The 27,894-nt window shown below is 36.4% G+C and overlaps 1 long non-coding RNA gene across 1 annotated transcript in view; it reads right to left on the minus strand.

Annotated features, from left to right (window-relative positions):
- Window positions 1-534: 534 nt before the first annotated feature.
- The window catches only part of LOC144307780 (uncharacterized), a 43,615-nt gene continuing 16,255 nt past the window's right edge, over window positions 535-27,894 (minus strand). The window contains exons 2-3 of the long non-coding RNA XR_013374496.1: window positions 4,940-5,068; window positions 535-735 (exon numbers count right to left, since the gene is read on the minus strand). This is a non-coding gene — a long non-coding RNA (uncharacterized LOC144307780). The remainder of the gene's footprint in view (window positions 736-4,939; window positions 5,069-27,894) is intronic.

The following is a 27,894-nucleotide window of genomic DNA, read 5'->3' on the forward strand; positions in this document are numbered from 1 at the left end:
CTTAATAAATGATTGGTCTTTTTATTATTTTATTTTTATAAACCTTGAAGATTAAGTATTCATCGATCAGAGTCCTTTGCTTTTATATTCAGAGATTCAACTAGAATTAACTTAAGCAAAAAGGCTAATGCATGAGCTCAGTTATCCATTATGATAAAAAGGGCTGGGCACAAAATTCTTTCTGTCCCTGCTGCCTGCTTCTTTTATTCACACAGACTACACAGCAGTGAGCATGATATGCAGTCAACTTAGTCCCATACCCCTATAGGTTGTGTCCAAAGGATAAGGAAGTCTTTTACCCTGCCCAATTTTGAAAAACATCTCTAAGAGAAACTCTGGTTGGTCTAGCCTAGGTCATATGCTAGTTCTTGAAGCAATCAAAATGTATAGGTGAGAGAGATACCATGACTGCATCTGTCTAGGTCTCGTGTTCATCTTAGTAGTAAGGGTTTTGTTTCAGGCTGGGTTCCCTGGAAAGCAGGCTCTGAGAAAGAGATTTGTATGCAGGAAGTTTACTACAAAGTGCTCTTAAAATCAGTTATCTGTCATAGAGTTTAGAAAGGACTGGCTTTTTACTCTTGATTCCACTAGTCATTAGTAGAAGGTTGCTCCTGGAGCTGGCTATGACTTTAGGCTTATAGTTCTCTTCAGCTAGGGTATTCTTTGGAGGGGGACTCAGCTTTAAGTGGTTGGCTGTCAACACTCCCAAGAGCTGGAGGAATGAGTTCTTCAGTCCTGGAGGAGAAAGGGATAGGAATCTGGGCAGAATACCATAGCACCCACTAAGGAAAGCAAAGCCTTCTCCTAGAACAAGGGTGAGGAGTAGAAGATGGGCTGAATAGATTAAGCAAACCCACTAAAGGTCACAGTGTAATTATTACTGACTGGTTCATAAAACCCATTTTGTAAGTTTTAATGAGTACTTTAGAGCACGTGGCTCTGAGAAGGCACAGGTTCCTTGAGAAAATCAGTTAACCTTTCTGAGCTTGGTTTCTTCTTCTTTCAAGAGGATGAAAACATTGCCATGCTTGTGTGGGTTATGTGGAGCATGATATGATATCGCTAAATACTAACATTCAATTTATAAATATAATTTATTATTGGGTTAGAACTTCTAATTCTGACCTTCCTGTTTTCATCATTGTATACCTGGCTCCTTTAGGATAAAAAAAAACTGCTCTCTGCTTAAAATTAAATATAGGCATATCAGTATTGACAGCCAGGCTGACATATAATTCACAGTTTATTCTGTGGGAGCACAAATTAAGAGTTTAAGTATTACCTAACATGCCTATGGCCCTTGCAGCAAGTATTCTCTCTGTTAGGTGCTATGCAAAGTTAGCAGAATCCAATAATTTCCCTTTTTGATGTTGTATTCTATGGATGGAGGTTTTTGTGACTTGTCCTGAATAACCACTCACCCTGACCCACGTGTATGCAGGCAGACTAAAGGATGTTGTTTGTGAAGCTTCTGCTTCATGAGTGACCTTGGAAGCCTGTTAGTTGACATTAGCTGGCCGCCAGGTCAGAACTGGCCCTTTTGTTCAGGATGCCATGGGCTATAAATTTTGCCTTATATCCCCCCTGGCTTTAAGCCAGGCTGCCCCCCCCGCCCCCCCTCCGGGGGAATAGAATCCAGGAGGGGAGGCAGACGCACCTAGCCCAGGCTCCTTGAAGCTGTAAAGATGATAACAATGGAACACAGCTCACTCCACACTGAATGTTTAACATTCAGTTAAAGCAAATGTTTAACCTCTGACCCCATCATTTGCCCTATAAATACAGCCGTGATGGGGATGGTCAGTTGGAAGTCTCACCTGAGGGGAGGATGGTCTCCTCACACTTCTCCATCCAGACTCCAGCTTGGCTGACTCCACAGGGCTTCCCCAGCTAGTGAGAGGCTGGATGTTGTAAGTGCCCGATTTGATGTAACTTTGGCTTATTTTCCTTTACTGCTTACTATTGCCCTCATCTATGCATAGATTTCCCTTTTCTTCTGTTTCTGTTAGATTTTTATAATATTAATAAGGTGTTTTTTCCTCTTCGAAACTGAAAACGTGGTTGTTGTGAATCTTTTCTTTAGAACAGATATTAACTTCATGGTTTAAGAATATACACCTAAATATTTTGGGGTCCCTTTAAAGAGTATTCTTAGTAGTTTATCACCACTAATTTATCTCGTATCAGTTTGAATCTTCCAGCTTTTATATCCACTAAATTGGTGAACCCCATAAATTATTTTATGTTGTTCAAATTAGGGCTTCTCTCCATTTGTATGATACCTCCGGCATGCTTCAAAGAATGCTTCCTTGCTCCATTACTCAATAATGTGATAAATATGTCACATTATCTTGTTATTATTTTTTAATGGTACAGACTTCAGCACATATCCTTTTTTGAGAGAGAGAGAGAGAGAGGAGAGAGAGAGAGAGAGAGGAGAGAGAGAGAGAGAAGAGAGAGAGAGAGAGAGAGAGAGAGAGAGAGAGGAGAGAGAGGACCGGCATGAACAGGGGGAGAGGTGGAGAGGATCTTAAGCAGGCTCCATGCCCAGCACAAAACCTGATGCTGAGCTTGATCTCATGACCCTGAGATCATGACCTGAGCCAAAATCAAGGGTCAGATGCTCAATTGAATGAGCACCCAGGTGCCCCCAGTGTCTATTTTTAAAATCAACATCTTTACAAAATAAGGCACTTTAATTTAAAATCTTTTCAACTTTTTTTAGAGCACTTCCCTTCTACCAATTTAATGTTCACAAGTTTATCTTTCAAGTATGGCAACAAAAATCAAACTAATGGGGGCTCCTTGTTAGAAAATTATTAATAATTTTGGGATGCTTGGGTGGCTCAGCTGTTGAGCGTCTGCCTTCAGCTCGGGGCATGATCCTGAAGGCCCGGGATCGAGTCCCACATCGGTCTCCCTGCATGGAGCCTGCTTCTCCCTCTGCCTATGTCTCTGCCTGTCTCTGTGTGTCTCTCATGAATAAATAAATAAGTCAATCAGAAAAGGACAAACATTATATGGTCTCATTCATTTGGGGAATATAAAAATTAGTAAAAGGGAATAAAGGGAAAGAAGAGAAAATGAGTGAAAATATCAGTGAGGGTGACAAAACATGACAGACACCTAACTCTGGGAAATGAACAAGGGGTAGTGGAAGGGGAGGTGGGCGGGGGGTTGGGGTGACTGGGTGATGGGCACTGAGGGGGGCACTTGGCGAGATGAGCACTGGGTGTTATGCTATATGTTGGCAAATTGAACTCCAATTTAAAAAAATTTTAAAAAATAAAATATTTTTTAAAAATTTAAAAAAATATATTGAGAATTTCAAGACAGTGACAGCAGAGAATTAAACCAAGTGTGGCTCCCTTTTAAGTGCAGTACCCTGTGCAACCGCACAGGTTGTATATCTATGAAGCTGGCCATGCTTCTCCTTGAGGCAAGGGTACTCAAAGAATTCATGCTTGGCTTCCCTGATCCATGGAGATCAACTACCTTAACCTTCTCTCCTTCTTATAGTAGCATTATTATTTGAGAATTTAGTTCGCAGATAATTATAAGTTCAATTCTGTGTTTGCCTGGATATGTTCTAAAAAAGCCAGATCCAGAATTTCTGAGTTTTAAGTTACCAAAGGCTACTATCTTCTGAGCCAAAGTCTTCCATTTTTGTATGACTACACTCTTGCCCCTTAGAAAATCTTTTAAATTTTTTTTTTTAACTTTTATTTATTTATGATAGTCACAGAGAGAGAGAGAGAGGCAGAGACACAGGCAGAGGGAGAAGCAGGCTCCATGCACTGGGAGCCCGACGTGGGATTTGATCCCGGGTCTCCAGGATCGCGCCCTGGGGCAAAGGCAGGCGCCAAACCGCTGCGCCACCCAAGGATCCCGAGAAAATCTTTACCAAATTTACTATGTTCTCTGATTTGAATGTCTATTAGCCCATTCTAACACTTATGTTCACTAATTCATAGTTCCTGTAGCACTGTTTGCTTTGAAATCACTAATGTTCATTATTTGCAAATATTTAGATGTCACAGGTACCTGCTATTTGGCATCATCAACTATATTGTTTCAAACAAAATTCAAATATGTCTACTTCTAGACAAAGAAGTTTATCATCAGTAGAAAATACCTTTAAATTTTGATGAATCATCATTGCATCACTGGCAAAACATATCTGCCTATATTCTTTTTTTTATCATTTTAGTCTATGTCTTGATTTATTAAGGTTGTCTTGATGTCCGAGTACTCCTATGGTAGTATTGTCTACCTTGTGACTCTCTAGTTCTAGAAAGAGGTCTTTTTTGTTTGGTTTTGGTTTTTATTAGTTTGAAATAGGCTTCTTAAGTTTCATCACCCAGGTGCCTCTGTTTTTAAGTATCCCCTGGGAAGAATGGACAAATGAATCTCTTCAGCATATTCAAAGAAAGCTTCATTTCCTCTCTCTCTCTCCTCCTTCTGACAACTACATTATGTTATTAGAGGTTCTAAAGCAGTATTTGGAAATCTTTCAAAGTTATTCTCGTTGGAATTAACTTTATCCTACACATGTGAAGAGATTTTTAAGGCTTTACAGTTATAATTATGTGCTACTAAATGTGATCATGATTGTTGTCTCAAAACTAATAAGTTCCAATAGTAGGGCATGGAATTGGTCCCTGTTGTACGTAAGTGCTATAAGAACTCTTAGTAAGCCTGAATGAGGTCCCTACATGTAATGTACAAGAGTCTTAATCCACAAATTCAAGAGCATAAAAAAAGCAGTCCTTAATACCTTCTGCATCCACAAAAACTCTAACTCCTAAAGTCCTCCACTTCCTCACTGCTGTTCAGCCTCAGACACCATTATTCTCCTCCTTCCGACAAAAGTTTCAATAACCTTGGGGTCTTTCACAGCAACAAGGCATAGTCAGCCTCCTCTCTCCAAACAACTTACCTTTGAGATGGTCATGTTCCAACTCCACAAGGTGCCTCAGGTCCAAAAGTTCTTCAGCCTTCTTGCCATGTTTGGTGCACATCTTTCCTCAAGATTATATTTCAAATTTGGAAAGCATGGTTCAATTTCCTCAACAAAGATCAGAAAACCATATCAACATGGCTGAGAAGAATTTGTCTTGAATAACATTACAGTTTCTCTGGACTCTTCATAGCAGAGCCAAACTCAAATGAATCAATGCACACTAACTTTCATAAGTACCATTTTCACTACAACTCTCACTTCCTTTTTGCTATTTCCTCCTTGTCCTGATACTCTAGATATACTGCTTTAGATTTTTAAAAAAGAATACTTGGATACCCTTAGGTACTTTAAGAGTCCACACAAGGAACATCAACTTGTACCAGACTCCAGGGCAGGACATCTCACCAGGAAATGTATTCCCTGCAAATCTAATTCCATTCATGTGTGAGGTTGGGTTTTGATCCATGGGCTTTGAGGTAAGACAGATCTTTGACATTATGGCCCATGACTCCTGCTATCTATCTCCATCACTCCATTCTTTCCATTGGCCAACTTTGGTCCTTGATTTATATGGAACAATCATGAGAACCACCTGAAATGTGCTAATAAGTGGCAGGGCATTCCACTGGGCAAATCTGAGAAAACAGTGTAGCTCAAAGAGAGGACAATCCCTAGTCCATGTTTTTTTTTGACTGTGAGACTCCTTATTGAGATAGATCTATAGCAGGAGAACTTTAAATGGATTAATTTTTCTTCTCCTTTTCTTCTCCTCTCTTCCTTTATCACCAAAGTTTTTTGAACACTTACTTTTTGCCATATATCACTGAACAAGACTTCAGCTGGGTTATTTTCTCATGCTGACAACAGTTAGTTCTATGAAGAAGGCACTATAATTTCCTCCATTTTTCAGATTAAGAAGTGAGGCAGAGATAAGTTAAGTAATGTCTAGGAAGAAGTGGGACTGAGATTCATTGAAACCCCAAGTTAAGCAAAACTGGATATTGCCTATCTGCACAGCTTTTAGGTTATAAATCTAATTACATATATAATATATGCTTATTGTAAAAAATTCAATCTGCAAAAGAGTTAAGAGGTAGGTGAAAATTCCAACTCTGACAGTTCAGCAGAAAACTATTAGTATTGTTAAGATGAACATCATTCTTGATGTTTTCATGCACAAATATACATAAAGTTACCTAAAATATAGTTGTATAATACATATACATATAGATAGTAGATACACTGATATCAACATCATATACTGTTATCTCCTCTCTTACTTACCAATATGAATAGCTACATAGTAATCTAATGTATAGGTATAATAATTAAATCAACCAATCCCTACAAGTAGTTACTTTATCATATTACATTATCATTTTATGACTTATGTGCCATCCTCACAGGACTTACTTACTGAGAAGAGAGAATTTCAGAGGTATCCATTTTTAATAGATCCCCTGAACACAGCACCTAGTGGATGGATAAATATTTGAATGGAACCATGAATGGATAAATGGAAAGAAAGATGGATGGAGCAGTGTGGCAGATGGTCTGTAGAAAGAAACACCTAATGACAATAAGAATTCCTGGGTTATTATTGCCATAGTTGAGGTAAGAGTAGTGAGAGCCTGAACTAGGGTATCAAACACAGCAACAGAAGCTATCTTGAATGGCTGGTTGTTTTGCTTTTAAAAAATTTATCTCGGGATGCTCAGCATCTCGGTGGCTCAGCAGTTGAGCACCTGTCTTCAGCTCAGGTCGTGATCCCGGGATCCGGGATCGAGTCCCGCATCGGGCTCCCTGCGAGGAGCCTGCTTCTCCCTCTCCCTGTAACACACTCTGCCTCTCTCTCTGTGTCTGTGTCTCTCCTGAATAAATAAATAAATCTTTAAAAAAATTATCTCAAACTTTTAATAAGATGGTTTTAAATAGTCCACTAATTTCCCCTATTGACTTTATCTTTAAAATTTGAGTTACTATTGCATTTTGTCAGAGTTTAATTTGTATACTGAATAATTATATTATGTATTCCTTTGACTTCCTTTCCCACCATGATTCTGATTTTAATTGTGTGGTGACTCACTAACATTGATTTATGCAGGAGTTTCTGTTCATCATCCAACACAAAGTCCCTCATAGGTTCTAGAAATAATTGCTAGAGAAAAATAATATATTTGAGCAAAACGTTTATTTCATTTCTTATTCCAATGAAATATTCTATGATTGATAAATAATAACAAGTATGTCATAAAGAGCAATAAGTGATTACACAAGTATTATGTTAAATAATTAAAAAGGAATTTAATTCCCATAACTATGAGGAAGCTAATAAAGTGATAAAGTAGCCAGGCTATGGCATAGGATCAGTTCAAGCTGACCTCAAAGTTTGTTCCTTCCCCACCAGGAAACATTCCTCTATAGCCTGCCTTTATGTCAATCTTCAAATCTGTAGTTTTTTCATCTTTATTTAAAATGTTATCTCAGCTCTACTTCCCTGGTCAGGTAATTTGTAGTGTCAATGATGAGACAAAACAGAGAGTCTCTTCTATGTAAGTCTTCCTCATTCTGTGGGTTCATTGCTCTCCTGTTTGCCCATAAAGAGGACTAATCCTTTTCCATTTCTTGGACAAATATGTGCATACCAGCATGACTACTGATTTTCTATACAACCCTTACTACATCCCTCAGGCTGTCCTTAGGCTGATTTGGGATTGAGTCCAGTGTTAATAACTGGTCCTGCAAAGTTGTTCCTAATTTCCTTACTTTAACACATATCTGGGAAGTAAACAGGCTTTTATCTTTCACCATATACATCAATATTATGTCCACTTTGGGGTTATTTGAAGGGCTTACTAAAATGTGGTCACTACCAACATCTCACCAATATTTTCCACTCCTACAGTCCTCCAGGATAGTGGCTGAACTTCCTAATCACACCACACTCATCCTCTCTGATTTGTATATGTAGTTCCCCATCTTGGTTTTCTTTAACCCACAGTGTGTCTCTTTGGTGAATGCTTACTTGTTTAAAAATATTTCATTATTTGGGAATTTTCTGTGACATGTTTAGGTGGGGATGAATACATTAGATTAGACTTCTGTTTGCATGAATCACATTTGATTACCACTTGGGCTGAATCTCCCAGCAGTCAAACCCACTACCCACTATAGGGCAATGATTTTGTACCAGCTGTATCTCTTTGAAAAAAGTGATTGTTAAGCCTTTCCCCAAATCTTGGAAACTATGAAGGCCAGAAGGCAGTGGTATTACAAATTCAAAGCACTGAAGAAAAAGACTGTTAACCAAAAGACCTATATGTAGCAAAACTATTCTTAAGAAATGAAAAAGAAATTATAACATTCCCAGAAAAACAAAAACTGAGAGAATGCACCATAAGCAGACCTACCCTACAAATAATACTAAAGAGGCTGAAACTAAAGAACATTAGACAGTAAATCAAATCTACATGATGTGTGGGCCAAAGGATATACAGTTTCACTTGTGCTTATCCCAAAAAGAGAGAGAAAGAAAGAGAATTTTAGAGGTGATGGTTCAGTTTATGGTATTACATAAGGCGATGACCTCACATGTATATACTTATCTTCAAACTCATCAAGATGTACATATTAAGCATGTACTGGCTTTTTTATTTTTTATTTATTTTTTATTTTTTATTTTTATTTTATTTTATTTTTTTTTTACTGGCTTTTTTATATGTCAATCATACTTCAATAAAAAATAAAGAACATGAGTAAAGGTAACTGTATAGGTAAATATAAAAGTGTAAGTGTATTTTTCTTAGTAACTCTTTTCTTCTTCTATAGATTTAAAAGACAGATCATAAAGCAATAATTATAAAATTGCTGACAGGTTTACAAGGCATAGTAAATATAATGTATAATATATGCAAAGTATAACATATAATAAACATGTAATTTGTTTGACAATAATACAATGGAGGAAGAGGAGGGGATGGAGCTATACTGAAGCAAGGCTTCTGTATACTATTGAAATTACATTAATATTAATCTGAATTAAAAAATGTATTAATCTGAATTAGGTTGTTTTAAATTATCATGCTAATTTTAATCCTGAGAGCAACCACGGAGAAAATAAAATGATATTGTACCGCTAAAAGCTAGACTATTACCATCTGGAGAATAAAAAAGATTACTGACTACAGCTGAAAGCAGAAAGAATTCGAATTATTGTCTCTTTATATGTAATTTCTCAATCTGTAAAAAGTTGTAGCTTTAACTCTGTAAATGAATTAGGTAGCATCTACAAGCAGAAAAACATCCAAGTGAATTAATAACAAAGAATATACAAAAAGTGACATCAAAAACATAAAAATGTTGTTTTAGAACATATTCAGATTTACCCTGCTAACCAAGAAACAGACTCTTAACTACAGAGAACAAGCTGATGATTACCCGGGGGGAGGAAGATGGGGGGGATGGGTTAAATAGGTGATGGGGAATAAGCAGTGCACTTATGGTGATGATCACTAGGTACTGTATGGAAGTATTGAATCACTGTGTTGTATACCGGAAGCTAATATTACACTATATGTTAACTAAGTAGAATTTAAAATATGTATCTATATAAATATCAAAAATATAAATAAATGCTACCCAAGTGGATTCAACATCTAAAAAAAATACCCTATCAACTTAAAATAGACTGTTATAAACACAAGGTGATATAGGTGAACCTCATGGTAAGCACAAAGTAAAAATCTATAAATACACAAAAAAAAATGAGAAAGGAGTCTCAACCTAACACTAAAGAAAGTCATCAGGCTACAAAGGAAGAGAGAAAGAGAAGAAAGGAACAGAAAAGCACTATAAAAACAGCCAGAGGGGAACCCTGGGTGGCTCAGCGGTTTAGCGCCTGCCTTTGGCCCAGGGTGCAATCCTGGAGTCCCGGTATCGAGTCCCACGTCTGGCTCCCGGCATGGAACCTATGGAATGTAGCAAAACCTATGGAATGTAGCAAAAGCAATTCTAAGAGGGAAGCTCATAACAATATAGACCTACTCCAAGAAACAAGAGAAATCTCAAACAATTTAACTTTATACTTAAAGGAAATAGAAAAAGAACAAGCAAAACCCCAAGTTAGTAGAAGGAAGAAAATAACAGTGATCAGAGAGGACATAAATGAAATAGAAGCTAAAAAGACAAAAGATAAATGAAACCAAGAGCAGGTTCTTTGAAATGCTAAACAAAATTGAAAAACCTCTGGCTAGACTTGCCGAGAGAGAGAGAGAGAGAGAGAGAGAGAGAGAGAGAGAGCTCTCAAAATCAGAAATGAAAGAGAAGTTACAACTGATACCACAGAAATACAAAAAATCGTAAGAGACTACTATGAACAATTATATACCAACAAATTGGACAACCTAGATAAAATGGTTAAATTCCTAGCAATTTATAATCTCCAAGACTGAATCACGAATAATAGAAAATCTGAATAGACTGATTACTAGTAAGGAGACTGAATCACTCTCTGATAAGGGGTTCATATCCAAAATACATAAAGATCATATGAGTCCATAACAAAAAAAAATCTGATTAAAAAATGAGAAGAGGACCTGAATAGACATTTTTCCAAAGAAGGTAAACAGATGGCCAAAAGACCCATGAAAAGATGCTCAACATCACTAATCATCAGGGAAATGCAAATCAAAATTAAAATGAGCTACTACCTCACACCTGTCAGTATGGGTATTATCAGAAAGACAAGAAATAATTGTTGGGGAAGATGTGGAGAAAAGGGAGTGCTTGGGTACTGTTTGTGGCAAGGTAAACTGGTGCAGCCATTATGGATAACAGTATGGAAGTTCCTCAAAAAATTAAAAATACGGGCAGCCCTGGTGGCTTAGAGGTTTAGCGCTGCCTTCAATCCAGGGCCTGATCCTGGAGACCCGAGATTAAGTCCCACGTCGGGCTCCCTGCGTGGAGCCTGCTTCTCCCTCTGCCTGTGTCTCTGCCTCTCTCTCTCTCTATCGTGAATAAATAAATAAATAAAATCTTTTAAAAAATTAAAAATACAAGTACCATATGATCCAGCATTTCCTCTACTGGGTATCTATCCAAAGAAAATGAAAACACTAATTCAAAAAGATGTATTCACACCTATGTTTACTGCAGCATTATTTACAATAACCAAGATATGGAAACAAATGAACCTAGTGTCTGCTGATGGATGGATAAGGAAGACATACACACACACATACACATACAAAGAATACAACTCAACTATAAAAATAGTGAAATGTTGCAATTTGCAACAACATGGATAGATTTTGAGGGTATTGTGCTAAGGGAAGTCAGAAAAAGACAAACACTGCTTTTTTCACTTATATATAAAATCTAAAAACTAAAACAGAACTCAGATTCATCAATACAGAGAAGAGATTGGTGGTTGCCAGAGGTGGGGTGGGGAGCATCAAAATGGCAAAGGGATTAAGAACTACAGATTTCCAGGTATAAAATAAGTCATGGGTACTGTAATGTACAGCATGGGGAATATAGTCAATAATATTGTATTAACTTTTAAGTGATCGATGGTAACTAGACTTATTGTGGTGACTATTTCACAATATATATAAATGTCAAATCACTGTGTTTTGCACCCTAAAACTATAATACTGTATGTCAATTATAACTCATTAAAAAAAATAAAACCACCCAGGTGAAAAGTTGTTAATTTAGTCAAATGATATTTATTTATTTATTTATTTATTTATTTATTTATCAAATGATATTTAAAAACCACAGTATAGTGCCCTAAAGAAGTGGAGTAATTTTATTTCATGACCTGCTCTGTTGTTTAAGCATATAGTCACATTCCTGATCAACTACTTCCTGATAATTTATCTTGATTAGCATTTTCAGTGGCTGCAAATTACCTTAAGTCTAGAATATATGTGTTCTATAAAGATAGTATTTGACTTATAGGAATTTGTCTCTTTCTGAAGTAATTTTAAAAATTGGATAAAATACTGAGCCATATATGGGGCTATATTGATAATTCTCGTGCAAATGAAATAATGTTAAATCGCAAAAAATTATAAAGCTGAACACAAAATGTACAAATTACAACTATATCTAAGTATTGTACATATTAGCAAAAAAATAAATTAAGAATGTAAAAATATATACTAAGGGAACTCTAGATTCATACAATTACCTAAAAAACTCTGAGACTTTGCTCAACATACAGGAAGGAAAAACCCCATTTTGGACAGCAGGGAAAAGATGGTACAAAATCACTGAGTTTGTATTTCCTGGCAATGAGAAGTCCCTATATTTAAGAGATGTAGTCATATTTGTACTTTCAAAAATTAACTCTGAAGAGAAGGCAGAAATGAAAATGACCCAAGGCAGTTGCTTTGTTTGAGGCTAGTGGGTAAGCCAGATGACAGATGATTAAGGCCTGATCACAAATGTAGAGAACGGGGATAAACTGACAAAAAATTATGGAAGCAGAGCTGACATAACTGAATTATTTCATGTGAAGGGCTTCATTGGAAGGAAGTTTAGAACCATTTAACAAATATTTACTGTGAACCAATTAAATGTCAGGCACTGTTCCAGGCTATGCAGACACACTAGTAAATAGAATAAATAATCTCCTGGCCTAATAAAACTCACCTTATGGTTAGAACAATGAGAGAGACAGTAAGATGAAACCAAGGTTTCTGTTTTGTGAGAATAACTTAAAATGAAATCTCTAAACAAGATAGTGAAAATAGAAGCTATGTTCCCTCTATCCCAATAAGGTGGAGGTTTTTTTTATCAAGAAAAGATGCTGTATATTATCAAATGCTTCTTCTGAATCAATTGAGAGGATCATACAGGTTTTTTTCCTTGCATTTACTACAGTGGTTGATTTGTGGATGTTGAACCATCCCTGCAGGCTGTGCTTATGGTAAATAATCATTTTAATGTCCTGTTGAATCCGATTGGCTAGTATCTTGGTGGGAATTTTTACATCCATGTTAATCAGGGACACTGATGGCTAATTCTCCTTTTTAGTGCGGTCTTTGTCTCATTTTGGGATCATGGTAATGCTGGCCTCATAGAATGAGTTTGGAAGTTTTCCTTCCATTTCTATTTTCTGGAGCAGTTTCAGGAGAATAGATATTATGTCTTCTTTAAATGTTTTGTAGAATTCTCCTGGGAAGGAAGTCGAGGGATTCACAGTATATAGAATCAGTGGATACTCCCCTTGTTTTTTGTTTTCTGTTTGTTCCCCCCCTTTTTTTCTCTCTTTTTCTCCATTAGCCAGCCTTATTAAAAGAAGAGAGAAAAGACTCAAATTAATAAAATCATGAATGAAAAAGGAGAGATCACCACCAATACCAAGAAAATACAAATGATCTTAAAAACTTACTATAAGCAGCTTTACGCCAATAAATTAGGCAATCTAGAAGAAATGGATGCATTTCTGGAAAACCACAAACTACCAAAACTGGAACAGGAAGAAATAGAAAACCTGAACAGGCCGATAACAGGGAGGAAATTGAAGCAGTCATCAAAAACCTCCCAAGACACAAAAGTCCAGGGCCAGATGGCTTCCCAGGGGAATTCTATCACATGTTTAAAGAAGAAACCATACCTATTCTACTAAAGCTGTTTGGAAGGATGGAAAGAGATGGAATACTTCCAAACTCATTCTATGAGGCCAGCATCACCTTAATTCCAAAACCAAAGACCCCACCAAAAAGGAGAATTATAGACCAATATCTCTGATGAACACAGATGCAAAAATGCTCAACAAGATACTAGCCAATAGGATCCAACAGTGCATTTAAGATTATTCACCATGACCAAGTGGGATTTATCTCCGGATGCAAGGCTGGTTCAACACTCATAAAGCAATCAATGTGATTGATCATATCAGCAAGAGAAAAAACAAGAACCATATGATCCTCTCAATAGATGCAGAGAAAGCATTTGACAAAATACAGCATCCATTCCTGAACAAAACTCTTCAGAGTGTAGGGATAGAGGGAACAGTCCTCAGCATCTTAAAAAGCCATCTACAAAAAGCCCACAGCAAATATCATTCTCCATGGGGAAACACTGGGAGCCTTTCCCCTAAGATCAGGAATAAGACAGGGATGTCCACTCTCACCACTGCTGTTCAACATAGTACTAGAAGTCCTAGCCTCAGCAATCAGGCAACAAAAAGAAATAAAAGGCACTCAAATTGGCAAAGAAGAAGTCAAATTCTCCCTCTTCGCTGATGATATGATACTGGACATAGAGAACCCAAAAGACTCTACCCAAAGATTGCTAGAACTCATACAGCAATTTGGCAGTGTGGCAGGATACAAAATCAATGCCCAGAAGGCAGTGGCATTTCTATACACTAACAATGAGACTGAAGAAAGAGAAATTAAAGAGTCAATCCCATTTACAATTGCACCCAAAACCATAAGATACCTAGGAATAAACCTAACCAAAGAGGTAAAGATCTATACCCTACAAACTATAGAACACTTCTGAAAGAAATTGAGAAAGACACAAAGAGATGGAAAAATATTCCATGCTCATGGATTGGAAGAATTAATATTGTGAAAATGTCAATGTTACCCAGGGCAATTTACACATTTAATGAAGTCCCTATCAAAATACAATGGACTTTCTTCAGAGAGTTAGAACAAATCATCTTTTTTTAAAAAGATTTATTTATTTATTTATTTATTCATGATAGACACAGAGAGAGAGAGAGGCAGAGACACAGGAGGAGGGATAAGCATGTTCCATGCCGGGAGCCTGACGTGGGACTCGATCCCGGGACTCCAGGATTGTGCCCTGGGCCAAAGGCAGGCGCTAAACCACTGAGCCACCCAGGGATCCCCTAGAACAAATCATCTTAAGATTTGTGTGGAATCAGAAAAGACCCCGAATAGCCAGGGGAATATTAAAAAAGAAAACCATAGCTGGGGGCATCACAATGCCAGATTTCAGGTTGTACTACAAAGCTGTGGTCATCAAGACAGTGTGGTACTGGCACAAAAACAGACACATAGATCAATGGAACAGAAGAGAGAATCCAGAGGTGGACCCTCAACTTATGGTCAACTAATATTCAACAAAGGAGGAAAGACTATCCCCTGGGAAAAAGAGTCTCTTCAATAAATGGTGCTGGGAAAATGGGACATCCACATGCGGAAGAATGAAACTAGACCATTCTCTTATACCATACACAAAGATAAACTCAAAATGGATGAAAGATCTAAATGTGAGACAAGATTTTATCAAAATCTTAGAGAAGAACACAGGCAACACCCTTTTTGAACTTGGTCACAGTAACTTCTTGCAAGATACATCCATGAAGGCAAGAGAAACAAAAGCAAAAATGAATCATTGGGACTTCATCAAGATAAGCTTCTGCACAGCAAAAGAAACAGTCAACAAAACTAAAAGACAACCTACAGAATGGGAGAAGATATTTGCAAATGACCTATTAGATAAAGGGCTAGTATCCAAGATCTATAAAGAACTTATTAAACTCAACACCAAAGAAACAAACAATCCGATCATGAAATGAGCAAAAGACATTAACAGAAATTTCACAGAGGAAGACATAGACATGGCCAAAAAGCACATGAGAAAATGCTCCGCATCACTTGCCATCAGGGAAATACAAATCAAAACCACAGTGAGTTACCACCTCACACCAGTGAAAATGGAAAAAATTAACAAGACAGGAAACAACAAACGGAGAGGATGTGGAGAAAGAGGAACTCTCTTGCACTGCTGGTGGGAATGTGAACTGGTGCAGTCACTCTGGAAAACTGTGTGGAGGTTTCTCAAAGAGTTAAAAATAGATCTGCCCTACAACCCAGCAATTGCACTGCTGGGGATTTACCCCGAAGATACAGATGCAATAAAACGCCGGGACACCTGCACCCCAATGTTTCTAGCTGCAATGTCCACAATAGCCAAACTGTGGAAGGAGCCTCGGTGTCCATAGAAAGATGAATGGATAAAGAAGCTGTGGTCTCTGTACACAATGGAATATTACTCAGCCATTAGAAACGACAAATACCCACCTTTTGCTTCGACGTGGATGGAACTGGAGGGTATTATGCTGAGTGAAATAAATGAATCAGAGAAGGACAAACATTATATGGTCTCATTCATTCGGGGAATATAACAAATAGTGAAAGGGAATAAAGGGGAAAGGAGAGAAAGTGAGTGAAAATATCAGAGAGGGAGACAGAACATGAGAGACTCCTAACTCTGGGAAACGAACAAGGGGTGGTGGAAAGGGAGGTTGGCAGGGGGTTGGGGTGACTGGGTGACAGGCACTGAGGGGGGCACTTGATGGGATGAGCACTGGGTGTTATGCTATATGTTGGCAAACTGAACTCCAATAAAAAGAATTTTTTTTTAAAAAAGAATTGTCTTCGGAAGCTATGCAGCCCTGGACTCTTGTTTGTTGGGAGATTTTTGATTACTGGTTCAATTTCCTTGCTGGTTATGGGTCTGTTCAAGTTTTCTATTTCTTCCTGTTTCAGTTTGGGTAGTTTCCATGTTTCTAGGAATGCATTCATTTCTTCCAGATTGCCAAATTTGTTGGCATATAACTGCGCACAATATTCTCTTACAATTCTTTGTATTTCTGTGGTGGTGTTGTGATCACTCATGTTTCATGTACATCTTTCAGCACATTCATGATTTCTTTTATTTGGGTCCTTTCTCTTTTTGGTAAATCTGGCTGGGTGTTGATCAATTTTGTTAATTCTTTCAAAGAACCAGCTCCTAGTTTACTGATCTGTTCTACTGTTTTTCTTTTTATTTCTACATCATTGATTTCTGCTAATCTTTATTATTTCTCTTTTTCTGCTTGATTTAGGATTTATTTGCTGTGCCTTTCCCAGATCCTTTAGATGTAAGGTTAGGTTTTGTATGAGACTTTTCTTGCTTCTTGTGCGAGGCCTGTATTGCTATATACTTCCATCTTAGGATCGCCTTTGCTGCATCCCAAAGGTTTTGAACTCTCATGTTTTCTTTCTTTTTTAAAAAATATTTTATTTATTCATGAGAGAGAGAGAGAGAGAGAGAGGCAGAGACATAGGCAGAGGGAGAAGCAGGCTCCATGCAGGGAGCCCAATGTGGGACTTGATCTGGGTTCTCCAGGATCATGCCCTGAGCCAAAGGCAGATGCTTAACCGCTGAGCCACCCAGGCAACCCTAACTGTCATGTTTTCATTTTCATTTGCTTCCATGTATTTTTTAATTCTTTCTTAATTTCATGATTGTCCCATTCATTCTTCAGTAGGATATTCTTTAACCATGTATTTGTGATCCTTCTAAATTTCTTCTTGTAGTTGACTTCAAGTTTCTTACGTGGTCAGAAAATATGCATGGTATGATTGCACTCTTTTTATACCAGTTAAGACCTGATTTGTGACCAGTATGTGATCTATTCTGGATGGAACTAGAGGGTATTATGCTAAGTGAGATAAATAATTCAGAGAAAGACAAATACCATATGATTTTACTCATATGTGGAATTTAAGAAACACAAAGATGAACACAAGGGGAGTGATGGAAAAATAAGATAAAAAGAGAGAAGGAAGCAAACCACAGAAGACTCTTAACTATAGGAAACAAACTGAGGGTTGCTGGAGGAGAGGTAGGGAGGATGGGGTAATTGGGTGATGGAATGAGCACTGAGTATTATAAGCAATTGATGAACCACTAAATTCTACCCCTGTTACTAAAAAGGAAAATAGGAGGCATAGAAAGTGAATAAAGGTAATAAACCTAGTCACATATATTTTGAGGTTTTGGTTCCTCAAAGATATACATGAGCATTTGGTAGTACAGGACTGAATGGAGAAAGGACGTGTTTAATATGATAAAGAGTAAGTGATAATCCATGGGTCCAAGAGGCAAGAATAAGTGGGGATACAAATAGAAAGCTTGCCTTTAGTGAGGAGAATGGACACATTTTCCAGAACATATGGAAATAGGTGAGAGTGAGAAAATTTATAAATACTCTAACAAGGCAGATAAACATGAAATATTCAGTAAACTGATGTCCTATATTTTCTTTCTCATGTAGCAAACCATTTACTTAAGGAAAGGAGGTCTGAGGGAGATGGCGAAGGTATGGCACAGTCAACACAAGAAAACGGGAAGACAGTTATTTATAGTGAGATGAAATTATTATATGGTGTTGAAGAGCCAGAATGGACAAGAAATCATAAGTTTAATGGCGCTGATTAACAATTATATGATTTTTTTTTCTTAGTAAAGCTTAGAAACTCAGGGGCAAGAGTAAAGAAAGCAATTACTTAGAGCTAAAATTGATACAATGGTGAAATTTAAAAGGGCATATACAAGAAATAAAGAAGTGACTAGGGCAGCCTGGGTGGCTCAGTGGTTTAGCACAGCCTTCAGCCCAGGGCGTGATCCTGAAGACCCGGGATCGAGTCCCATGGCGGGCTCCCTGAATGGAGCCTGCTTCTCCCTCTGCCTGTGTCTCTGCCTCTCTCTGTATGTTTCTCATAAATAAATAAAATCTTTAAAAAAAAAAAAGAAGTGACTAACTTGAGAATTCTGGTCAAAGTATTTTTCAGGGGATTGATGCAAGACCCAGAATGAATAGGAGAATCACTTAAGGGGAGTGTGAGAGCAGCCAGACTAAACAGGTAGGCATTAAGAGGCTAAAAGTTTCCATTATTATTAATTCACATAATTATCGTATGTGTGTGGTGAGAATGCTTAGGATCAATTCACTAAGCTAATTTCAAGTATACCATATTAACTAACTATAGCCACCATTAGATCCACAGAACCTCATAACTGAGAGTTTATACCCTTTCACCAACCTCCCCCCAATTCCCTCACCCCTGAGACCCTGGCAACCCACCACTCCATTCTGTTTTATGAGTACTATTTATTTATTCCACGTATAAGTGAGATCATGCAGTATTTGCCTTTCTGTAATTGCTTACTTCATTCAGTATAATGTCCTCCAGGTTCACCCATATTGTTGCCAATGGTAGACTCATCTTTTTATAAGGCTGAACTATATTTATATATTCTTTATCTATTCATCCATCAGTGGACACTTAGGTTCTTTCCATATCTTGGCTGTTCTATTTAATGCTGCAATAAACATGGGAGTGCAGATTATCTCTTCTAGATATTAATTTCATTCCCTTTAGATATATAAACAGAAGTGGGATTGCTAGATCCTATGGTAGTTCTATTTTTAATTATTTTGAGGAACCGTAGTGTTTTCCATAATGGCTGTACTAATGTGTATTCCTACTGTTGCACACAAATGTTCCCTTTTCGCTACACTTTTCACCAATACTTATCTTTTTTTAAAAATCTTTTTGTTTTTTTTAATTTTTATTTATTTATGATAGTCACAGAGAGAGAGAGAGAGGTAGAGACACAGGCAGAGGGAGAAGCAGACTCCATGCACCGGGAGCCCGACGTGGGATTCAATCCCGGGTCTCCAGGATTGCGCCCTGGGCCAAAGGCAGGCGCCAAACCGCTGCGCCACCCAGGGATCCCTAAAAAATCTTTTTGATAACAGCCTTTCTAACATGTTGTTCAGATGTGATATCTCATTGTGGTTTGATTTTTATTTCCCTGATTATTAGTGCTGTTAAGCACCTTTTCATATATCTTATGGTCACTGGCCATTAGGTTTTGATAGAAATTGCATCGAATCTATAATCATTTTGGGGAGAATGGAGATTTTAATAATATTAATTCTTCTAATCCATGAATATAGAATTTGTTTCCATTTATCTATGTCTTTTTTCCTTCATTTTACATTTTTTAAGTAAATGTCTTGCACCTTTTGCATACAAGTCTTGCACCTTTTGCATATTTATTACACAGTATTTTATTATTTTTGTTGCTACTGTGAATGGCAATGTTTCCTTAATTTTCTAATTTTTGAATAGCTTGCTATTTCTGTATAAAAATTTGACTGATTTTTATGCTGATTTTCTACCCTGCAACTTTAATGAATTCATTTATTAGTTTTAACAGCTTTCTTGTTGTTGAATCTTTAGAATTTTCTACCTATATGATCATGTCATCTATAAACAGATAATTTCATTCTGATTTAGGTGACTTTCAGTTCTTTTTCTTCTCTAATTTCTCTGGTTAGGATTTCCAGTACTATGTAGAATAGAAATAGTGAGAGTGAGCATCCTTGCTTTGTATTGGATCTTGAAAGATTTTCAGTTTTTCCTATTGATTATGATGTTAGCTATGGGATTTTCATATATGGCCTTCATTGTGATAAGTTCCTTTTATACCTATTTTATCCATAGTTTTAATCATGGATATTCAATTTAGATGCTTTTTCTTCATCTATTGAAATGATCATGTGGTATTCTCAATGAAACAGTTTTGATAGCTTTTCTAAAGTCCTTGTCAGATAATTCCAACGTCTGATTCATCTTAGTGTTGGCATCTACTGATTGGCTTTTCTCATCAGCCATGATTTTCACAGTTCTTGGTACAATGAGTAATATTTTTATTGTATACTGGACATCTGAGATCCTGTATTATGAGACTTTGATTTCTAGTTAATTTCCTTCTTTTTTAAGTAAGCAGTCTTGCACCGATGTGTCTCATGACAACTGAGTAGGTGTGTATGTTCATTTCTCATTGGACCCCAATGACACCATCCTGCCAAGCAGGGCACTGACTCAACAATGGTGTACTGCAACTTCCCCTGTGAACTCCAATGATACCTTCTGGGGGTGACTAAGAATTTGATGTTGTTGTCTTATTCGAGACTATTCTGATACTAACTGCATTATCTTATTAGAAGTCAATTTCAGATGCAGATGCAGTGAAACACCGGGACACCTGCACCCTGATGTTTATAGCAGCAATGTCCACAATAGCCAAACTGTGGAAGGAGCCTCGGTGTCCATCGAAAGATGAATGGATAAAGAAGATGTGGTCTATGCATACAATGGAATATTACTCAGCCATGAGAAATGACAAATACCCACCATTTGCTTCAACGTGGATGGAACTGGAGGGTATTATGCTGAGTGAAATAAGTCAATCGGAGAAGGACAAACATATGGTCTCATTCATTTGGGGAATATAAAAAATAGTGAAAGGGAGTAAAGGGGAAAGGAGAAAAAATGAGTGGGAAATATCAGAGAGGGAGACAAAACATGAGAGACTCCTAACTCTGGGAAACGAACAAGGGGTGGTAGAAGGGGAGGTGGGCGGGGGGTGGGGGTGACTGGGTGACGGACACTGAGGGGGGCACTTGATGGGATGAGCACTGGGTGTATGTTGACAAATTGAACACCAATTAAAAATAAATGTATAAAATAAAAAATACAAAAAAAATTAAAAATAAAAAAAGAAGTCAATTTCCTGAACAGAGAAAACAACAAACATGATTTCTAATTTAAAAAAACTAAAAAGAGTTTATTTCCTTTCAACTTTCAAGAAATATGTTACCTAACAAATAGTAACAATTACCTATTATATACAAAGCAGTTTTACTCAATTTATGACTTTATTTTTTTTATCATATACACAGTATACATTGGCGCTAACCACTGTAGATAAAATTAATTTCCTAAAGTCCCATGGATCTGCCTCATGTGTTAGAATAAAACTTGACTAATAGAACATGAGTAAAAAAGGAGTATTTTGTCATTTCATATGTATTAAGACTTACCAAATATATAATAGACTATTACATTTCAAGTTTTCTGGCTACTCTTATTCATTGAATTTACTATATAGATTTTTTCTAAATGAATAAAGTATGTACTATAAGAACTGAATTTTTAAAAATTTTATTGCATGCCTTGAGCCTGATTGTTTTTATTTATTTTCTGACTTTGAAAATAAATATTAACCCTCCAATCTTAGAAAAGATGACCTTCCTTTTATATACTTCCCAATCCTCAGCAATTTGCTTTTGCAGCAATACTGGCTAATACACAGGGTATTTGAAGAACTGCTCCTATCTTTTTCTAGATTCATAGCTTTTTGGATGGGAATAATATGAGTGCATATTTTCACAGTCCTGGCATTATAAGACTTTTTGATTCTGCTAAACTTTACCAAAAAGGTACCATTGTATTGTGAAGCTAACTGACCTAACATATCTACATTGATGTAATTAAATTCAATTCTGCTAATGACCCTGTTATGTGGATCAACTCTAGAAAAATAATTGCAAGAGATCAGCATACCTCCTTTTCTCTCCTTTTTTCCTGCTTTCTATTCCTTTCCAGCACCCCCTAACCTTTACCCCAAGGGACCACTGTTCTCTTAATGTTTTATGATAGTATAATGGAAAATGCACTGGACCAGAGTCAAGAGTCTTAGGGATTAGTTCTGGATTTGTGCTTAACTAGGTATAAGAGCCTTTACTGAGCCTCAATTTTATCATTGGAAAAATGAAGTGTTTGGACTAGATGGTATTTTATTTTCCTTCTAATCCTAAATTTCCTTCTAATATTAAATTTCTAGAACTATGAATTATTTAAGAGGGAAAATAAATTAGATAAAACGAAATCATACTAAGTTATTATTGCCTTGAGTAGTACTGTTTCTAAAATAATCTGCATTAGAATAAGCTTTGAAAAGGTCATGTTTATAATAAAGAAATAAAAAGCACCTGGCTGGCTCAGTCAGTGGAGTATGTACCTCTTGATCTCAGGGTTGTGAGTTCGAATACCACATTGGGCATAGAGATTACTTAAAAAAAATAAGAAAAAAATATATATTAAAGAAATGAGCATTTCAGCACAGAATCTTAGGCAGTGCTCTTTAGGATGATATTTTGGGGTTATAGTAGCTCTCATAGCTCATGTAGACTACCTTAGTTATCTATATGAAAGGATAAGATTATTCAGGCCAAATGTTTGAACACGTGAGTTGGAAACATAGGGAAACTTTGCCATTACAAAGTAGTATTGTACCTATTTGTGTTGGGTTGAGAAAAATGAGTTTTATTTTGCATTCCATCAGTCACATGAAGTCCTCTCTGTCACATTTAGCCTTCCAAGTGTGAGAGGGTCTACATATGAAACCTTATACCATTCCATTCCCTATAAAGAATCCAGATAATTCATTTTCTGACACTTTGCCTTAGAGTCTTCGACTAAGTCCCAGTAATGGAATCATGGACCCTTCCATACCTGACAAAAAATCAGTAAGGGAAAAGAGGCCAAAGCCTGTATTTTCCAATGCTATAAAGATTATTTCCATAAAACTCACTCTGCACTATTAATAAAATAGATTTAAGAGAAGGGAAAACCAAATAAATGTGCATTTGAAGGAATTCTATAGATAATATTTTTAATCTCCTAAACAGACCCATTCTTGAAGCCAGATTGATTCTGAGACCTTTCTGTTATCCATTCCAAAAGTTAGCTTTCACATGCTTGAGAAAGTTAGAGCTCATTTCTCTCCCATGTAACCAAGAGTTCTTATTGCTTTAGGTGAGAAATTTGTTTTAGGCATATTAAGATTGAGGTTTGCTAGATTAAGATACAGGATACCCAGTTAAATTGGAATTTCAAATAAATGACGAATAATTTTTTTTATATAAGTCTACCCCAAATATTGCTAATTCTGGCAAGCCTATGCCTATTAGATATCCAAATGGGGATGCTAAGTGAGCCATTGCGTCTATAGGCCTGGTGCTCAGGAGAGAATTCAGGGATTTTGATGTGTATTTGGAAGTTGTCACAATAGTGATGTTGTTCACAGCCACAAGGCTAAAGCATTACATGTTGAGAAACAAGGCAGATAGGTTTAGCCCTGGATACTCTTTCAATTCTGAGGGCAACCCATTCCACTGAAGTTTAATAAAAGGTTGAGAAGAAACAGTCAGTGAAGGCGAAAATAGAGTGTCAAGGACAATAAGAAAGAAATGAGTTTCAAGACTAGAGTCATCAACATCAACAGAGATTAGCAAACTTACCTAATTTAGCCCTCTCAACCTTTCCATCATTTCCTGTAACTATTCAGATGTCATGGCCCCTCTGGCCACTGTTAGAGACTTCTAGAAATTTATTCCTTTCTTACTGGTGTAGCGATGTGCCTTCTCTGCTGCCTTTGATATTTTTGGACTTCAAAATCTCTTTTCTGTTTCTGTCAAACAGCTTGAGACTTTAAAGGTTTAAAGATAAAGAAGAGTTAGAACAGGTAGGTGCAATGACTAGTAAATCAAAGTACTCTGTTCAGGGGTGAGAACAGGGAAACATACAGCTCTAGTTAACAGTTGCTCATGACCCAACTGTTATCAACACTGCAGAACCTACTGGCCTTTTTCCTCAGCCTGAGTCTGACTTGTCTTCCACCTTCACTCTATCTAGGTATTGTTATAGGGCCACTAGTCACCCTCTTGTTTCTCTCCAGTACTTTGATTTTCTTCCTTTAACTTCTCCCTTAGTGAACTGTGGAATGGAAGTATCTTGTGGGAGGAGTTTTTGTTTCGTGATTCTCTTTTTTATTTTTAACCAGATTGTTTATAATTATTACCGAAGAAGTGAGGGTATCAGAATTCATTTAATCTACATTTTATTCTGCATTTTTGGATAGACATGAATTTTAAGTAGCAAGAAATTAAAAATCAAGTTTTCATTAAAAAATCAAGTTTGCTAACAGCTTATCTGATATCTAGGACTGATTATTTTATCTGGGAGCTATCACAGGGACTGATGTTATTTAAACTGGGAGTCATCATTGCTTAAATTCTTACCTTTTAAGTGTAAATATAAAATGCTAATCACAATATATAAGCAAAGCAATTACTACTGTCTGCTGTATTTTTTTTAAATGCACTTCATTTTGCAGATGGTGAGAGCTCTACTAACACATCTATTGTTAGCATGAAAGTCAAGCGATCATCTGTGTAGGTGGTTGTGTGGGAGCAATGCTAAGATTTACAAGGATTTTCTCCCACATTGGCAATCCACATTGAACAGAGAGCCATATGAAATAATCTTCTGTTCCCTGGCATTTTTAATCATTCACTTAATTTGTAATAATAAAAAATTCTCAATTAAAACTTGCCATTTTTCCACTCAGATAATATCTTCATCTTTTAAAAAATGTATTTTCTTGGGTGATTTTTTCAATCATGTATCTATTGAGGAAAAAAAAGCTTTTACAAGTTTATCAAAGACAAATTCTGGGAAGAAATTAGTAATTATGTTCAGCCTGTCAGTTATAAGATTCAAAAAGTTCTTACAAGTTTGCATCAATAATTATATACTTGGACCTAAAAATTGAAGGGAAAGTTTTTTAAGAGACAGTGCTTGTCTGTTTTACAATCTTTCTATGATAAATCTGTAGCAGTAAGACATGTAAAATGTTTCTAACATCTTATTTTTTTCATTAATATATTTGTCCCAATTTAAATACTAATTATCTCAAGGGAAAACAGAATCATATATTGAAGCCTACATTTTTAAAAAGGTACTATAGGAGTCTTAATGGCACCCACAGTTATTAAACCACGGTAGACAGAAGAGGACTAACTCTCTTCCATTGGTAAACCTGGTTTTCTTCTATATAAGTCTCCTCTTACCATGTTATTTTCTTTTACTGCTTTGGTATTACCAATATGTGGACACAGGGCAAAACCTTGACCAACTTAACTCTCCTAGACCTAGAGGGTATGTGATCTATGGTGTTAGGAAACATTTAGAATTCACTGGTTCTAAGAGATGAAGAATGATGGGATTGCCACACAAATGTTATCCAACATCTTCTAAGCCTGCCAGGGTCCAGTCAAGAACATATTTGGTTCTTTGCCTTTCCCTTCAAAACCATGAATTCTTTCCAATGCATTATGTTTATGTGACTCCACTTTTTAAAAATGCTTTCAGCCAAAAATCCATGCCAGGCAAGAAGTATTAAATAAATGCAATCTATTTGAGCTGGGGGGAAAGGTCTTTATAAATTTATCAAATCCCTTTTGTTACAGTGAAAGATACACAGCCTAGACTTAACATTTTAATTCTCGCATTCCTCAGTACTTCACTTAACATTCCTAAAATTTATTTATTTTTAATCTTCTGGCTTAATCTTAACTTTTCCATTTTTCCTTTCTGACCTTTCCATTGTAACCTTTAGCAAATTACTTAACCTCTTTTTGTCTTGATAATTCCCACTGTTGTGAGAATTACATGAGTTAGTGTGCACGAAGCACTTAGAACAGTAAAGCTCATGATAAATGCTATACAAGTGGCATCTAGTAACACTATCATTATTATCACTGTTGCTACTGCTATTGTTATTTAATATCGTAACCATATAAATCTTTGTTCTTTCCTTTTGGTGTTATTTTCCTCTTACCATGTATTTTTTTTCTTTACACTATTACATTTCTAAAAATATTTTCTACATTCAAAAATGGAAAAAAATGATTTGCAGTCAGAAAGCCAGATAATTCAGTTTCATACAAATAATTTGGTTGGAGGGTGGAAAGCAAACAATCAGAAAACAAACAAACAAACAAACAAAAAACTATCCCCAAACAAAAATAATAAAAACTGAAGGGTGGCAAAAGCAAAATTGAAAGAAGACTTTAAGAGTGGTTTATATGCAAATACTGTTAACATTATGTTATAACTCAGATATACAAGTGCATTGGGAAATAGGAATTTAAGATGATAATCAGGAAAAAATACAAAAGTCAGCTTACTACCCTTCTTGTTGGGCTGACTCTTCTAGGATTGGCACAGAGAATAAAGCTATCAGTTTTGACTTCATTGAGAGATCTATAAAATTTCAATTGATTTAGAAGAACCTGATTTTATTACCACAAAATAATCTATAAAAGACCCACACCTTAATTTCATGACAAATCCCTGAATGCAATTAACTATACACCTACAAAAGTCCAAGTAAAATGTCAACCTTAATAAACAATTAAAATGGATTATATTAAAATAAGAACAAAATTATAAAACAGATAAATAAATCACATTTCCTTCTTTATTTGAGTATTTAAATATCTAAAGAAGTAGCAACCTTGTGATTCCTGGCCAGAAAATAGAAGACTAAATAGGTCTTAAAATAGTCAGGTATTCCATATTAATGTAATTGAAGCAGCAGTAGCTGTGTCTCCTTTCCAGGTCAGTTCGGAAGCTATCCCTCAATTCAACAGTCTAGTTTATATCATTGCTAAAAATAACTAGCATAACATTTTCTCCCTAAAGTCGATTTAGAGAACAAATGTACTGTAATAATTACAGCCATTATTTGTGGCAGTTTTCCTGAGTCCTTAAATGAGTGCAAATATTTAGGAATAGGGATCATCGAGTCATCCTGGAGAACTATCTGACACTTTGACTTTGGAATGTAGTATGCTTTTAACTTTCTTTGGTGTTATGTTAGAAGAGAAGACAATGTAAGTAAGGAATCATCTAAAATTTGCAATTGTAAGGAAAAGATAGGAAAAGCTATCACATAAAAAAACTATCCATTATCTCAGACCAAATCATATATACTGTTCATCAATGCAAACAAAAAAAGATATTTGATTGCTAACTAGAAGCAGTCAAAATCCCCAGAAAATATTATTATAAAAATACCATCTGATAACTCTTCAAGGAATCCTATGATGTAATAAAAACTTTGGAAATGTTGAAATTATATGCAAACGTTAAAAATTTTAGCGACTTAACTAAGTTTTGATGGAAAAATAAAATCTAGGGCAGCCCTGGTGGCTTCGCGGTTTAGCGCCGCCTTCAGCCAAGGGCGTGATCCTGGAGACCCTGGATGGAGTCCCACGTCAGGCTCCCTGCGTGGGGCCTGCTTCTCCCTCTGCCTGTGTCTCTGCCTCTCTCTCTCTCTCTCTCAAATAAACAAACAAATAAATAAATAAATAAAATCTTTTAAAAAATAAAATAAAATCCAAACAGGTA

The sequence above is a fragment of the Canis aureus genome, chromosome X, assembly GCF_053574225.1.
Source record: "Canis aureus isolate CA01 chromosome X, VMU_Caureus_v.1.0, whole genome shotgun sequence".
In the NCBI taxonomy this organism is placed as follows: domain Eukaryota; kingdom Metazoa; phylum Chordata; class Mammalia; order Carnivora; family Canidae; genus Canis; species Canis aureus.